General features: G+C 44.6%; 1 protein-coding gene across 6 annotated transcripts in view; it reads right to left on the bottom strand.

Annotated features, from left to right (window-relative positions):
- SORCS2 (sortilin related VPS10 domain containing receptor 2) overlaps positions 1-15,487 on the bottom strand; it is a 1,263,434-nt gene that overhangs the window by 630,593 nt on the left and 617,354 nt on the right. The window lies entirely within an intron of this gene.

The raw sequence follows: 15,487 nt of genomic DNA, 5'->3' as shown, positions 1-15,487 counted from the left end.
GTTTGTACATGAGTTCTGTTGATGATTTAGTGATAATCAGAGAGAGGGCTGGTAGGTGACATTGATTTTATGGTTTTGTCTTTTGATGAATTATGAACATAAGAATTGCCGCTGCTAGATATTGAGTTGTAACCTGCTTAGGTGTTACGCATGAAAAATAAATAAATAACTATGTGGACATAAATTCAGAGGCGGATCAGTATTTTATTCCTTGGTTGACAATTTGAGATTAGCTTAAAGATTTGGCCAGTATAAAAAATAATTTAGTAATGAACAACCATCTGCAAAGTAATGACCAAAGTACCTGCAAAGTGGATCTGCATGATAGATTCTAAGCATCAGGTCCTATATACAGATACAGATACAAAAGGTTCTATGTCTGGTCTTTACCATGAAAGTTAATAAAACTTATCAGGCCACAATCAAATTAAATTTCAGGGAACATGTGCAATAGAGTAATAGTTGCTCATCTGTCTGGACAAGGTTACAAGACCAGTTCTAGATATTCAAATCCTTATCCGTCCTTTGTCCAACACACCATTTACAAATGGGAAAAGTTAGACTATAGCAGTGGTCTCAAACTCACGGCCCGCCAGGTACTATTTTGAGGCCCTCGGTATGTTTATCATAATCACAAAAGTAAAATAAAACAGTTTCTTGATCATATGTCTCTTTAGCTATAAATGACAATATTATTAATACTTAGCTAAAAGGAAAGATTTATAAACTATAAAGAGTTTTACATCATGCAAAATTGTCATTTCTTTAATAAGACATTAACTATTTTTTTCTGAGGCCCTCCAAATACCTACAAATCCAAAATGTGGCCCGGCAAAGGGTTTGAGTTTGAGACCACTGGACTATAGTGACTCAATCCAAAAGCAATCGTTCTGCCATGATCGCCCCCAGAAAATCATCCATGAAGTCATAGAACCTGGACTAAGACTGAAAGATCTGCAAGCCTTCCTAGATGTGGCTGATATGAAGGGTCATACATCGACAATCAGGAAAAACTTAATTTGAAAGGAAGGAAGAAAATACTACTTTCTGAAAAGAATATTGTTGCTTGCCTCTGGTTTGCCAAAGAGCATTTAGAGCAGGGGTCTCAAAGTCCCTCTTTGAGGGCCGAAATCCAGTCAGGTTTTCAGGATTTCCCCAATGAATATGCACGAGATCTGTGTGCATGCACTGCTTTCAATGCATATTCATTGGGGAAATTCTGAAAACCCAACTGGATTGTGGCCCTCAAGGAGGGACCGAGATCCCTGATTTGGAGCAAGGCTTCCCAAATGGAGGGTCATGATCATGATACCCACATTTAGTGTTACCACCTGGACAGGTCCTCCATAAATATGTCATTGGCCTGAGGTTTTGTTTTGTTTTTGCAAGGGGTGACAAGCGCTATCTGTGGCCTTATGATTGGGGTCATGGCCATGTAAATATTGATAAGTGCAGATCTGGATGAGCCACAAAACTTCTGCAATACTGTTGCCTGGATGAATGAGTCAAAATGGAAGTCTTCTGCTACAATTAAAAAAAAAAAAAAGAAAATGGAAACTAGATGCACAGCTTATGAAGATTTCTCCTCCTAGTTTTAGAACAACAATATATGAATAGGTTACAACTGCATTGTCACTTGGTGTTTTTCCTGATTCTTCAGATGCGATCATTCTTATTCCTATACTAAAGAATAAAAAAGAATCCCGTGCAGTGTAGTAACTAATTACAGACCAGTAGCTTCAATTCCTTTCTTGCCCAAACTCTAGGCCAGGATTCTCAAAAGCCTGCGTTAAAAAGCGACAGTCTGCTAATGCAGCCATTTGAATACCGAATCTAGAAACTTGAGACATTCTTTTAAAAAAAAAAAAAACACCACGCTTGCAAATGAGGTCAGCGAACAGCAGTGAAGATTCGCTAAATTTGCATGTGCCCATTACCGGTGATAGCGATGGGCACATGCGCAGAAAAAACACTATCAGCGCTGTAAAGAAAACCCAACAAAACACAACAGCAGGAGAGATGTTCACACTCTCCCGCTGCCCTAAAATCCCAGACGCAATCCCCCCTTAAATAACTTGGGCCAATCAGAGCCTCAGGCCCCTCCCTAGTGCATCCCAAGATGCTCCAGGAAGGAGAATTCCCATTTTAGACGACACAGCAGCAGCAGCTGGAGGAGTGTCCACATCCCTCCGGCTCATCTATATGAGGTAAGGGGAGGGGGGGGGGGCAGCAGAGATGGGGGAGGGGGTCACTTGAAAGCAGGGGAGAGTGGGCATCTCTCCTGCTGTGGGGAGGGGGGGCGGTCAGGTCAGTGGCGGGATGGTCGCATCAGGTATTTTAGTGCAGCAGGAGAGAGAGGGCATCTCTCCTGCTATTGGGCGCATCGGCTATTTTAGTGCAGCAATTATATCAATAGGGCTGCACAAGTTTCAAATAATGGAGAAAAAAAAAAAGACCTCAGATCTCTTGCTCCAATAAGTCCCAACTTCATGAGACTGAATATATTTTATAGACAGTATAGGAGCTTCTCTAGTCATTTGTCAAAAAAAACTCCACTTTAAGTATATCACTCTATTGCAATCTTCAAAAAAAAAATAGCAAAAATGTGTCTACGCCATTTGGTGTAATCCTTTAGTGAGGGTGAAAAATTTTGTGTTAGGTGAAGACTGCTGATGGAGAATCAATGCTGCAGACCTTAATAAAGCTGGAGGTGAAACACGGCTGGTGTTGGGCTTTTTTTGTGAATGCGAGATAAAGAATACAGCTGGACTTTGCTTTATTTCAGCCATTATAGCTGTAAGCTCTGAGTGATATGGGATTGTATCTATGAAAACTGTACTTAGACACATTTGTTTGAAGACTGCAATACAGCGATATACTTAAAGTGGAGTTTTTTTGACCAATGACTGGAGAAGCTCCTATATAAAATATATTCAGTCTCATGAAGTTGGGACTTGTTGGAGCAAGATATCCGAGGTCTTATTTCCTCCACTATTTGAAACTTGTACAGTCTATTGCAGTGTGTCACAAACTTTAAGCTGCTGGCACACTAATCGAGGCTGTGGCTGGAGGGCACTCTGAAATGTGCAGGCATTGATGCGATATCATGTGCATATGTGATGTCATCGTGTTGATGTCCTTGCATGCGCAGATGTCTTCTAGCTATGGCCCTGAGCCTCCTATTACCGCCGAGGGGGGGGGGGGGGTGAAGGAGAGGTGAGGCAAAAGAGCAGAGGCACCGGCGAGAAGGAGAGGTATCATGCCAGCTGACTGACTACAGGACATGTCTCTCACCATGAGAGGCATATCCTGTATGCAGTCAGCCAGCCCTGGCATCTCGGAGCACACCTGGAATCCTACGGGGCACACAGTTAGTGATACACTGCTCAATTGATATAATTGATGATGTGCTTACCCTGTTTTCTGGCTATATTCTATATATTTTTTAGGCTTTGCTAGTAAGATTATGTAGTTTATTCCTCTTTATAAAACTTTAGTCTATTTGTAGCCAGATATAGATAGACTTCCCTTTTGTAATGCACAGAAATTCTTCTTGAAATGTATTTTATTTTTAGCAAAATTTAGTATTCTGAAAGAGCAGCCAAATATTAAAGAGATGCATTGTATCCAAAATTTAGTAACTCCAACTGGCCTTGATTATTTTATGGTACTGTATACATTTTTCATCTCTATGACAAGGGATATCTTCAGGGATTTACAAAAGTCAGTCTTGCATTGAGCTGATGATCTGTGATACTGCAACGTGATTATCCTAAAGGAGAGGCACTTATTCACTTGTCAACCTTTAACATGTGTATAGAAAATAAGTCCAAAAAAAATATAAAGCTCTTGTTATTCTTACAGAAAGCACAATTTGTAGTGCATTATAGTTCAGAATTTGATTTTGCCATAGGTTTTATAAGATGCAGCCTTGATTTCTGTGACAATCAAAACAAACTACTATGGTTGCCATGTTAGTTTACTTGAATATGCAAAAATAAGACTCAAAACAATACAATGGTAATTGGACTAACTAATCTGTGACTATCTTTGAGATGTATAAAGGAGCATTTTCAATATAAGTACGGGAATAGACATCCAAAATGTAACATCTAAAATCAAAAACACCTTATACTTGTGGTGTTTTTCAAAATTCAATGAGATAAATGGCTGCAAAATCGATAGAGAGAAAGTATCACTATTCACTGATAAACGTCACTGCGTGTCAAAAATACGGAAACTGTGTATAGAGAATGTCAGCTATAGCAGATAAAGGCAAAATGGCTTATCCAATCTGCCATCTGCAGCATCCACTAGCACTTTCTATCCCTAAGAGATGCCACATGCCTGTCCCAAGCTTTCTTGAATTCAGACAGTCATTGTTTCCACCACAGCAAAATGACGTTCCCGCAATGTCTTGAAAATGTATATATAATGGAGAAATAACAACTTTATTTTTGTATACAGCAATACCACAAGCAGTTCAGAGCTGTTTACAGAGGAAGAGACTGTATACAGACAGTGATGCTACAAAAATAAAAAATAAAAAGACTTTTGAATTACATTAACAAGCCAAGAGTAGTCAGGATTTAACCGAGAGCATTTCAAAGATATAACAAGACAGGAAAGAAGTCAGAGAAATTTATCAAAGAGATAGGTTTTAATTGATTTTCTGAAGATTTGGTAGGAGGGTACATTTGAAATGAAGTTGGTTAACCATTTATTCCATTTGCCTGCTTGGAATGATAATGATCTATCAAGGAATCTCTTGTAGATACAGCCCTTCAAGGATGGAAAAGCAAACAGGTAGGAATGGGAGTGAGGAGATAGAGAGGAGGAGAATAGTAGAGTCAGGATAGAACGAGACAGAGTATGAAGGTAGGAGAGAATGTGAGAAAATAGAAGAGATAGATAAATAATTACTACTACTATTTATTATTTCTGTAGTGCTACCAGATGCATGCAGCACTATACATTAAACACACAATAGAGTCCCTGCTTGAAAGAGCATAACATAGAAACATAGAAATAGACGGCAGATAAGGGCCCACGGCCCATCCAGTCTGCCCACCTTAATGTCCCTCCCCTACCTTTGCCCTGTGAATAGATCCCATGTGCCGATCCCATTTTGCCTTAAAATCAGGCACGCTGCTGGCCTCAATCACCTGTAGTGGAAGACTATTCCAGCGATCAACCACTCTTTCAGTGAAAAAGAATTTCCTGGTGTCACCTCGTAGTTTCCCGCCCCTGATTTTCAACGGATGCCCTCTTGTTGTCGTGGGACCCTTGAAAAAGATGATATCTTCCTCCGCCTTGATGCGGCCCGTAAGATACATACGATCTAATTATGACTGACACCAAAACGTAGATAGGGTAGGGGACTATAGAGGGAATGACAAAGAGATCTTTAAAAGTGGGATGGTTTTAGGACTTAAATGCAGCTTCAAAAAAGTGGGTTTTCAGCATGGATTTGAATATTGCCAGAGATGGAGCCTGACGTATTGAGTCAGGCAGCTTGTTCCAGGCATATCACACAGCAAAGTAGAAGGGACAGAGTTGGGACTTGGCAAAAAAGGAGAAGGGTACAGATAAGAGAGAGACTTACCCATCTATTGGAGTTTCCAGGATGGGGTATAGGGAGAGATAAGAAAGGAGAGATACTGAAGAGCTGCAGAGTGGATACACTTCTAGGTCAGTAAGAGGAGTTTGAACTGTATGTGGAAACGGACAGAGAGCTGGTGAAGTGATTTGAGGAGGGGGGTACTATGAGCATTGCAGCTTAGCGTAATATAAAGCGTGCAGCAAAATTTTGAACATATTGAAGAGAACGAGATGGCTTAGTAGAAGACCAGTGAAAAGCAAGGTGCAGTAGTCTAGGTGATGGCTAATGAGAGCATGGGCGAGGGTCTTGGCAGTATGCTCAAAAGAAAGGCTGTATTTTAGCGATATTGTAGAGAAAGAAATGACAGGTTTTGGCAATCTGTTAAATATTGACTCACTACTTGAAACAAAAATGGTAAAGGACCTCTTAAATGCAACACACAACTCACAGTTGTGGGGCCTTATTCTTTAACCAGATAAGTGCATTACATTCTTACACACCGAGTGCTTTATAAAGAAAAATTGATAAATATACCAGAAAGTAAATTTGGTAATCGGTGTGCAGAGGGTTTTGTGACCTATGATAGAGAACCTGTCCTGCGGAGTTAAACCATCACAAGAATTGAATATTCTGTGTATGGTGCAGGCTTCTGAGGTCTTTCCCTCGTGATATATTCAAAACCAATTGCATAAGGAACCTAGTACTGTGAGTAATCTGTTAAATATGCAAAGAGAAGGAAAGAGATGAGTCAAAGAAGACCCTGAGGTTGCAAGCTGAAGAGAGAGAGAGGGAAAATTAAAGCATTACCCTTAGAAATGGAGGAAGGGGAGAGGTGGGTTTAGGAGGAAAATGGCTACGACAGAGGATCCTCTCTAGAACCTATGCTAAAAGTGTGATGGGAAAGAAAGAAAACCATGCAATAACAGATCCCTGAAACCCAAGCAAGGACAGCATATTGATGAGGAGGCAATGATTACAGTATCAAAAGCCATGGATCAATGAGGATGGAAAAGAAGCCTTTAGATTTGGTCAGGAATAAGTCATTGAAGACTCTAGTAAGGGCAGTTTCCATAGAATGAAGAGGGCGAAAACCCAGTTGAAGGATCGAGCAGAGTTTGAGATAAAAAAAAAGTTAAAACAATGGCAGTGAACAGTATGTTCAGGTAGTTTTGGATAAGAAGGGGAGGTGGGAGACAGGGTTATAGTTAAAGGAGAAGGAACGGTCCAGTGAGGGTTTTTGGAGGAGCAACATAACTATGGCATGTTTGAAAACATAGGGTACAGTCGCAGTTGAGAGCGACAGGTTGAAGATAGAGCAGATAGAGGGGATGACAGTAGGAGAGATAGTGATCAGTAGATGGGTGGAGATGGGATCAGAAAAAAAAGTAGTGAGTTTGGAGAAGGAAAGAAGAATGTGCAGTTTCCTCTTTTGTGATTTCAGAGAAGGAAGAAAACACGGCAGGGTTTGACAGAGGGTTTGCAGAGCAGACTATAAGTGGGAGAGGTGGAGATAGATAGAAAGACAGATAGAGAGAAAGGGGTAAGAAGAGAGGTAGAGATAGAGGCAGGAGAGAAAGGAGCAACAAAAACCTGAGGGAACTGTACAGTTTAAAGGGTGAAGAATTTTTGTGCATGAAAGAGGAGCGGGACTCGGGTACGATGATCTAAATGTGGCCAAACAGGTTGAAAATGAGACAGCGAAAGCTAGAAGGATGCATAGACAGAGGTATGGCTAGCAGGAAAAAGGAAGTATTGATGCCTCTGTATAAGACTCTAGCGAGACCTCATTTAGAATATTGTGTACAATTCTGGAGACCGATCTTCAAAAGATATAAACCGGGTGGAATTGGTCCAGAGGAAGGCTACTAAAATGGTCAGTGGTCTTAATCATAAGGTGTATGGAAACAGACTTAAATATCTCAATATGTATACTTTGGAGGAAAGGCAGGAGAGGGGAGATATGATAGAGCCGTTTAAATACCTATGTGGCATTAATGTACATGAGGCAAATCTCTTTGACTTGAAAGGAAGCTCCAGAATGGGATGGCATAGGATGAAGTTGAGAGGTGATAGGCTCAGGAATAATCTAAAGAAATACTTTTTTTAAAAAAAGGATGTTAGATGTGTGGAATAGTCTCCCTGTAGAGGTGCTGGATACAAAGACTGTCTGAATTCAAGAAAGAGTGGGACAGGCATGTGGGATCTGTTAAGGAGAGGAGGAGATAGTGGATGCTATGGATGGGCAGAATGGATAGGTCATTTGTCACATGTTTCTATGTTTATATAGATAGGAGAGATAAGAGCATGTCCATCAGGAAAGAGCTTAATTACTCCCCACAGGGAGATGGAAGCCCTGGTACTGCTGTGCCTTTGCAACAGGAGACACATATTTAAATACCACCATCAACCATCACCTGCCCCTCCTCAGTATGTCCATGAGGGCCTGGAGAGCCATTCAAAGCAGCCTACACAGGTGAAAGTGCCCCCCCCCCCCAGGATCACAACAATGCTTATACGCAAGCACCAGACACAGGCAGGGTGTGGCTCCAATATATAACTGTTCTTGTCCACCCAAAGACAACGACACCACTGTGCAAAACATAATCCATGGTCCCCCTTCTCTACTTGTGCCCTGCTAACATGAGGGAGTCTTGCAGATGTAAGACTCCTTTCTTCCCCCTCTTTCTCCACCAACAGTGCAAATGTTCCAAACAAGAGCCACCATGCCATTCTTGGGACCCAGTCTTACCCCAACTCACAACCCACAATTGCCCCCATAGTCCTCCCTGCAAGCAACCTGTTACCATCTGTCCCAGGCCATGGGAGGAGCATTGCACAAACTGTCCCAATATATAATCATGTACCTGAAGCCAAGAAGGTTCATTACCTGACCTCTTTCTCCAACAATTTGTGTCTTGCAGGTGCTTTAGGGTGTACAGAGACTTGGGGTCACTGCAGTGCTGTTGTAGGCATGTACGCTGGGAGGATCCTAACACCATCCAGTGCTGAATGTAAGTACTCACACACAGCAACCTTGAAACCTCTTTGTCTCTCATTAGGTCCTTAGTACACAGCATCTTCCCTCTAGTGTAACGGCACCCCCCAGAACCCCAAACAATGGGATGACTTGGAGGAGGGGCGAAGGCAGCCAACAATCCAAATGGCCATGGCATGCCACACACTCATATCTAGCACCTTGCAGCAGCTGGGGGAATATCTAAAACAAAAGCAGTCCCTACAGACACCAACAATGGGTCTCAAACCCCCCAATCCTTGCTTTCCTGCATCTCATCTCTAACCCCCTACATCAGTGGTTCCCAACCCTGTCCTGGAGGACCACAAGCCTGTCAGGTTTTCAGTATTCATAGAAGCATCCCATTGCTATCAACTTGAGTTAAAGTCCTAGCGATTTGATAATGATATCAAGTTTTCATGGCAAAATACAGAAGTAGATTGCCGGGCCCTTGTTCTGCGCAGTATACGAGTAAATTCAATGTTGTCACATCAACATTACATTACGGATTTCTATTCCGCCTATACCTTGCAGTTCAAGGCGGATTAGAAAAGATTTGACTGGACATTTTCCAGTGAAGATACATTTTTTTTTTTTAATAACAGAGGAGAGATAGCTGGATAGATTCCGAGGGGAACTTCAGAGTTGGAGGTAAATTGAAAATGCAGAACTAGTGATTTAAGTAAATAGATTACAGTTAGAGTAGGTAAGATTACTATGCATTTCAGGGATCTGTTTACTTGGTAGGTGTTTTGGGGTGTTTTTTTTTAGGGGGGAATTATCTGGAGGTATGGTGATGAGGGTTAAGATTTTTGGATGAATTTTTTGAAGAGTAGGGTTTTGATTTTTTCGGAAGGTTTTGTAGTCGTCAAATGTGACTAACCGCCTCCAACACTCCCCTTCTGCTGCTGCCCAGATGGGTGGTACATTGTTGGTCTGACATCTTCGCTGAAACCCGTCTGCTTTAGGAGACCCTGCTGGTAGTGAAACTACCGGCAGCATAGCTTTCAGTTTCACAGATGCGCGTAAGCCCTAGTCCCTAGAGGCATGATATGCCCATGTAGCATGGCTGGAGATTGCTTTGTCTACTTGTAGTTTATCTAGCTCCTCACGAACATAGCTCTCTGAAAAACATTCAAAGTCCATCACAAATCTGATCAGACTAGATCTGCTAGAATGTAGAGTACAGCACCAGTGTTCTGGGTTTAAGCAGCTCATCTACAAACTAATGGTGGTTCTCTCCCATATCACCATTCATTGCTAAATGATTTCCTGCTGGCTACCTAGAGATCAGTCACCATATAAATGAGAACGTAGCAGAGTGAAAGTAAACTGGCTTGCCAGCTTGTCAAGAACATGGGAATGTTATGGACCCCTGTTAGATTACAAAAAATAGATAGTTCTTTGTCTAATAGATGTTGGCATTGTCATTTAGAAGCAGGAACTTTAGATCATTTATTGTTTCATTGCCCATTTATTATGAATTTTTGGAAATCAATTTGGGACCAAATTAATAATTTATTAGATAACCCGGTGGCATTATCCTATGATACTGTGATACAGTGGTGCCTCACACAACGAACTTAATTCGTTCCAGGAGCAAGTTTGTTATGCGAAAAGTTCGTTATGTGAAACGCGTTTTCCCATAACAATACATGTTAAAAAAAATAATTCGTTCTGTAGCATAAAATATGCTAAGATGACATAAAAAAAGATAAATTTTTGGTTATTATTTTTATTTAGATACATCTAAAAACATAATTGTTTTTTAAACAACACACATTTTTTAAATTTAAAGACAGACTAAGTAGAGTCTAATTTTACAGTGAGAGAGGGCAGAGTCTCAGCGGCAAAAACTGGGACTGTTCATTTTTTTTTTTTTTCTACCGTGTTTCCCCGATGATAAGGCAGGGCCATCAAATAAGACAGCCCCCCCTTTTTAGAAAAAAATGTAAAATAAGGCACCCCCCCGCAAATAAGCCACCCACCGATACCTGCGCTTACCCGAATCGGGTGGTACGGTGGGTGACTCCGTGTGGTCCCTGGCACCCCCGACACGATCGGGGCAAGAGGGAGCTCAAGCCCTCTTGCCCCCCCGACTCCCCGACACGATCGGGGCAAGAGGGAGCTCAAGCCCTCTTGCCCCCCCGACTCCCCGACACGATCGGGGCAAAAGGGAGCCCAAGCCCTCTTGCCCCGCCGATTCCCCAACTCCCCGACAATATCGGGCCAGGAGGGAGCCCAAGTCCTCCTGGCCACGGCGACCCCCTAACCCCACCCTGCACTACATTACGGGCAGGAGGGATCCCAGACCCTCCTGCCCTCGACGCAAACCCCCCCCCCCCCCAACGACCGCCCCCCCCAAGAACCTCCGACCCAGCCGACCCGCGACCCCCCTGGCCGACCCCCACGACACCCCCAACCCCCTTCCTTTCTGTAGTTGGCCGGACAGACGGGAGCCAAACCCGCCTGTCCGGCAGGCAGCCATCGACGGAATGAGGCCGGATTGGCCCATCCGTCCCAAAGCTCCGCCTACTGGTGGGGCCTAAGGTGCCTGGGCCAATCAGAATAGGCCCGGGAGCCTTAGGTCCCTCCTGGGGGCAGGGCCTGAGGCACATGGTCGGGTTGGGCCCATGTGCCTCAGGCCCCGCCCCCAGGAGGGACCTAAGGCTCCCGAGCCTATTCTGATTGGCCCAGGCGCCTTAGGCCCCACCAGTAGGCGGAGCTTTGGGACGGATGGGCCAATCCGGCCTCATTCCATCGTTGGCTGCCTGCCGGACAGGCGGGTTTGGCTCCCGTCTGTCCGGCCAACTACAGAAAGGTACGGGGAAGGGGGTTGGGGGTGTCGTGGGGGTCGGCCAGGGGGGTCGCGGGTCGGCTGGGGGGGCGGTCGGAGGTTCTTGGGGGGGGCGGTCGTTGGGGGGAGTGGGGGTTTGCGTCGAGGGCAGGAGGGCCTGGGATCCCTCCTGCCCGTAATGTAGTGCAGGGTGGGGTTAGGGGGTCGCCGTGGCCAGGAGGACTTGGGCTCCCTCCTGGCCCGATATTGTCGGGGAGTTGGGGAATCGGCGGGGCAAGAGGGCTTGGGCTCCTTTTTGCCCTGATCGTGTCGGGGAGTCGGGGGGGCAAGAGGGAGCCAGGCGGAGAGAGGGCAGTTAAGCGCAGTGCCTGCGCGGAAGGATGCAGCTCGGGCGACTTCGTTGTGTGAAACGAAGTTCGTTGTACGAATCAAGACATAAAGTTCGTTGTGCGCAGCGTGCGCTGTGCAAGGCGTCCGTTGTGTGAGGCACCACTGTATTTGGTATGGAAATGAGAGCAAAAAGTCAGATTTCTGCAAATAACAATAAATTATTACTTATAATGACTGGAGTTGCCATTCAGCAGATCACATTTAATTGGAAGGATTGGAGGAGATTAAATTATAGCTTCTGGTGGAACTCTATGCCATATATATAAAATGGAAAGGTTTATTGCAGTACAGCGGGGTTATTATACGATGGACTCACTTCCCCGGGGGCCCCCGAAGGGTTTTCGAGGCTTTATGGCCCAGACTTTCCTCATGGGAAAAAAAACCATACTACATAATTGGATAACTGCAGACCCACCAACGGTATCATTCTGGAGAATTCTGATGCTTCGACAAGCATCACTGGAGCGAATGTCTTTGACTTCCCTGGAATCTCCTGGAGGTCATGCATTTTGTTCTATTTGGGAACCTTTTTGGTTAACGTTGACTCACAGAGCCCGAAGTAACCTGTTGAACCCGTAAAATATTGTCTGCTGGAGGATACTTGTTGTTCTAGAAGGGAGTTGGGGGGGTGGGGTGTTGGGATGAGGGAGGGGGAGGGAGGGGGGATGAAAATGTTTGACTTGTGAATTTCTGCTTTTATTGTAAAATCAATAAACAAATTTAAACATAAAAAGTTTCAGGATGTGTGGAAACCATTAACGAAGTATTGTAAAGATTAATTCAAAATTGGTTCCCTTATATTTATTTGTTAATTTAAGGTGCAGGGAGGGGGGGATTTTATTATTACATGTTTTATATGATAATGGAATATATGGGTTGGGATAGGGATGGGGATAAGAATTTGTGAGATGTGTTAATGATTATTTCTAAGTGATGTATTTATTGTTTATGTGATTGAATATATTTTAACACTTAATGTAATCTTGAAAATGAATAAAGAATATATATAAAAAAAAAAAATAAAATCATTTCCCCTAAAAAAAAAAAAAAAAGAACATGGGAATGGAGATAACCATACATATAAAGAACACTAGCTATGAAATGAAAGAAAATCCTGTTTCCTTGTCTAAGCTCAGTCCAAAAGACTGCACAGGTCTATTATACAATAAAGCATAGCAGGCAATATTTTGTTTGGAACAGCACCATGCCTCAAAAGAGCTGTATGGCACAATGCCAAGAGACAATTTGTAAAATACTTGCAATCATAGTTAGATCTATGGACTGACAAAACAAAAATTATAGCTGCTGTCTCTTCTGTGTCTGTAGGAAGCATGCTATAAATTAGACATTTTGAGATACAATCTCTCTTAGATGGAAACTCAAGTCATTCCAAGCCAGAGATTTAACAATTGCATGTACACTTTATAAGGGAATGGGACTTGTATATTGCTTTTTTGTGGTTACACAATCAAGATGGTTTAGATATATACACAGGTACGTATTTTGTACCTGTGGCAATGGAGGATTAAATGACTTGGCCAGGGTCACAATGAGCCATCACCGATATTTGATCCCACAACCTCAGGGCTGAGGCAGCAGCTCTACCACTAGGACACTCCTCACCCATTGTATTCTAAATGTACTGTAAACTGGCAAAGACCAATGAGAAAAGTGAAGGCATTTAGGCCGGGATTCTGTACAGGAAGCCTGTCCCAGGCGTCCTATACAGAATCGGAACAAGACCCGCCCAAAGTAAACCCGATTCTATAACCGACATCCATGTTGCAGACACCGGTTACAGAATCGGATTTTTGTTTAGAGTTTAGATGCGGCCGCTATACTTTATCGAGGCAAGGGATTTCCCTGCTGCGATTAGTATAGCGGCCACAACTACGGCTGCCAGTCTAACCCAACCCCCCCTTTGACGTTCATGGCAGGAGGGTGCCCAACCCCTCCTGCCGAAAGAACCTGCCCCCCAAAGATCGCCAGCAGGAGGGTACCCAATCTATCCAGCTGGGCCCCCCCCAATGACCCCTCCCAATAAAATGTCCTAATCGCCCTCCCCAGACCCCCCCCCAACAGCCTCCCTGAAGATCACCGGCCCCCAAAAAAATTGCCGGCAGGAGAGTACCCGACCCCTCCTGCCAGACCTCTCAACGCCTCCACCCCCCAAAGATCGCCGGCAAGAGGGTGCCCAACCCCTCCTGCCGGACCCCCCCTCCAATGAATGCCCTACCCCGGAACCCCCCCTCAAGCTTACTGCCAAGTTGGCCGGACAGGTCTTTGCACCGTCCGGCCAGCAGGCCCGCCTCTGTCCCTCTCCTGCCCAACCCACAGGATCCTAGGGCCTGATTTGCCCAAGCACCTAAGGCTCTTCCTATAGCGGGAGGGGCCTTAGGCACTTGGGCCAATCAGGCCCTAGGATCCTGTGGGTTGGGCAGGGGAGGGTCAGGCCCACCTCATTTGGACAGAGGCGGGCCTGCTGGCCGGACGGTGCAAAGACCCGTCCGGACAACTTGGCGGTAAGCTTGAGGGGGTTCCGGGGTGGGGGGGTCTGGCAGGAGGGATTGGGCATCCTCCTGCTGCGATCTTCGGAAAGGCCATTGGGGGGGGGGATCTGGGGAAGGCGGTTAGAGCATTTTGTTTGGGGGGGGGTCGTTGGGGTGGTCCGGCTGGAGGTGTTGGGTTCCCTCCTGCCAGTGATCTTTGGAGGGGGGTGGGTTCTTTCAACAGGAGGGGTTTGGCACCCTCTTGCTGCGAACGTTGGGGGGGAAGGTTGGGGAGACTGACGGCTGTAGCTGCTATACTAATCACGGCAGGGAGATCCCTTGCCACGATAAAGTATAGCGGCCACGTCTACTTACCATGTAGGTCAGCATTTTGCTAGCTTACATTGTAAGCATCTCCTGCTCTGCTAGGGAGACGTGCAGGGCCGCCTAGGTTCGCCTAAGACTACCGCCTAGCCTTAGGTGAGCTTAGACGGGCTTGTGGGCCTCCCTAGGCTCCCGTAGGCACCTTCAATATAGGCGGCCTGCCTGGGGAGCACTTTTTTAGAAAACATGCCTCCCGATTGGCTAATTAGACAGCTGCAGGATGCCTACAGCTGCCTACAATCGGGATGCACTTTGCAGAATCAGGGCCTTAGGGCCCAATTCTACAGTATATATGGCACATAAAAATTAGGCACCGACTAATGCAGCGCTAAGCATGATTCTATAAAAGTTAGGCCCACTTTACAGAATCATGCCTAGTGCCGCCTAAGCGGCTTTAGGTGTTGCTAGGCATCCTAATTTTTAGGCTTACCGTATTTATGCCAGGGGTTTCTTAACCTAAATTCCTGCATCTAAGTTAGGTGACTAATGGCGCCTAAGTCCAAAACAGGCACCTACATGCAAAACATACCCATGATCCACCCCCTAACTATGCCTACTTTGTGATTGATGCCTTGCACTAGGTGCCTACCTGAAAATGGTAGGCAGCTACCAAGTTAGATGCCTAACATCCAATTAAGGGCAATTTACATTGGTTACAAGGTACTAATTGTCAATTATTTGCACCGACTATTAAATAATAATAATCTTCTATAATAAAACCCTAACCTGCGCATGCACAGTTGAAACGGCGTGATCCCTGCCGCCGTGATTTGTGGTTCCATGCGTGGCATGCGGCTCGTGCGGTGGTGAGA

Source organism: Geotrypetes seraphini, chromosome 1 (assembly GCF_902459505.1).
Source record: "Geotrypetes seraphini chromosome 1, aGeoSer1.1, whole genome shotgun sequence".
Taxonomy (NCBI): domain Eukaryota; kingdom Metazoa; phylum Chordata; class Amphibia; order Gymnophiona; family Dermophiidae; genus Geotrypetes; species Geotrypetes seraphini.
This window is presented reverse-complemented; position numbering and strand designations above follow the sequence as displayed.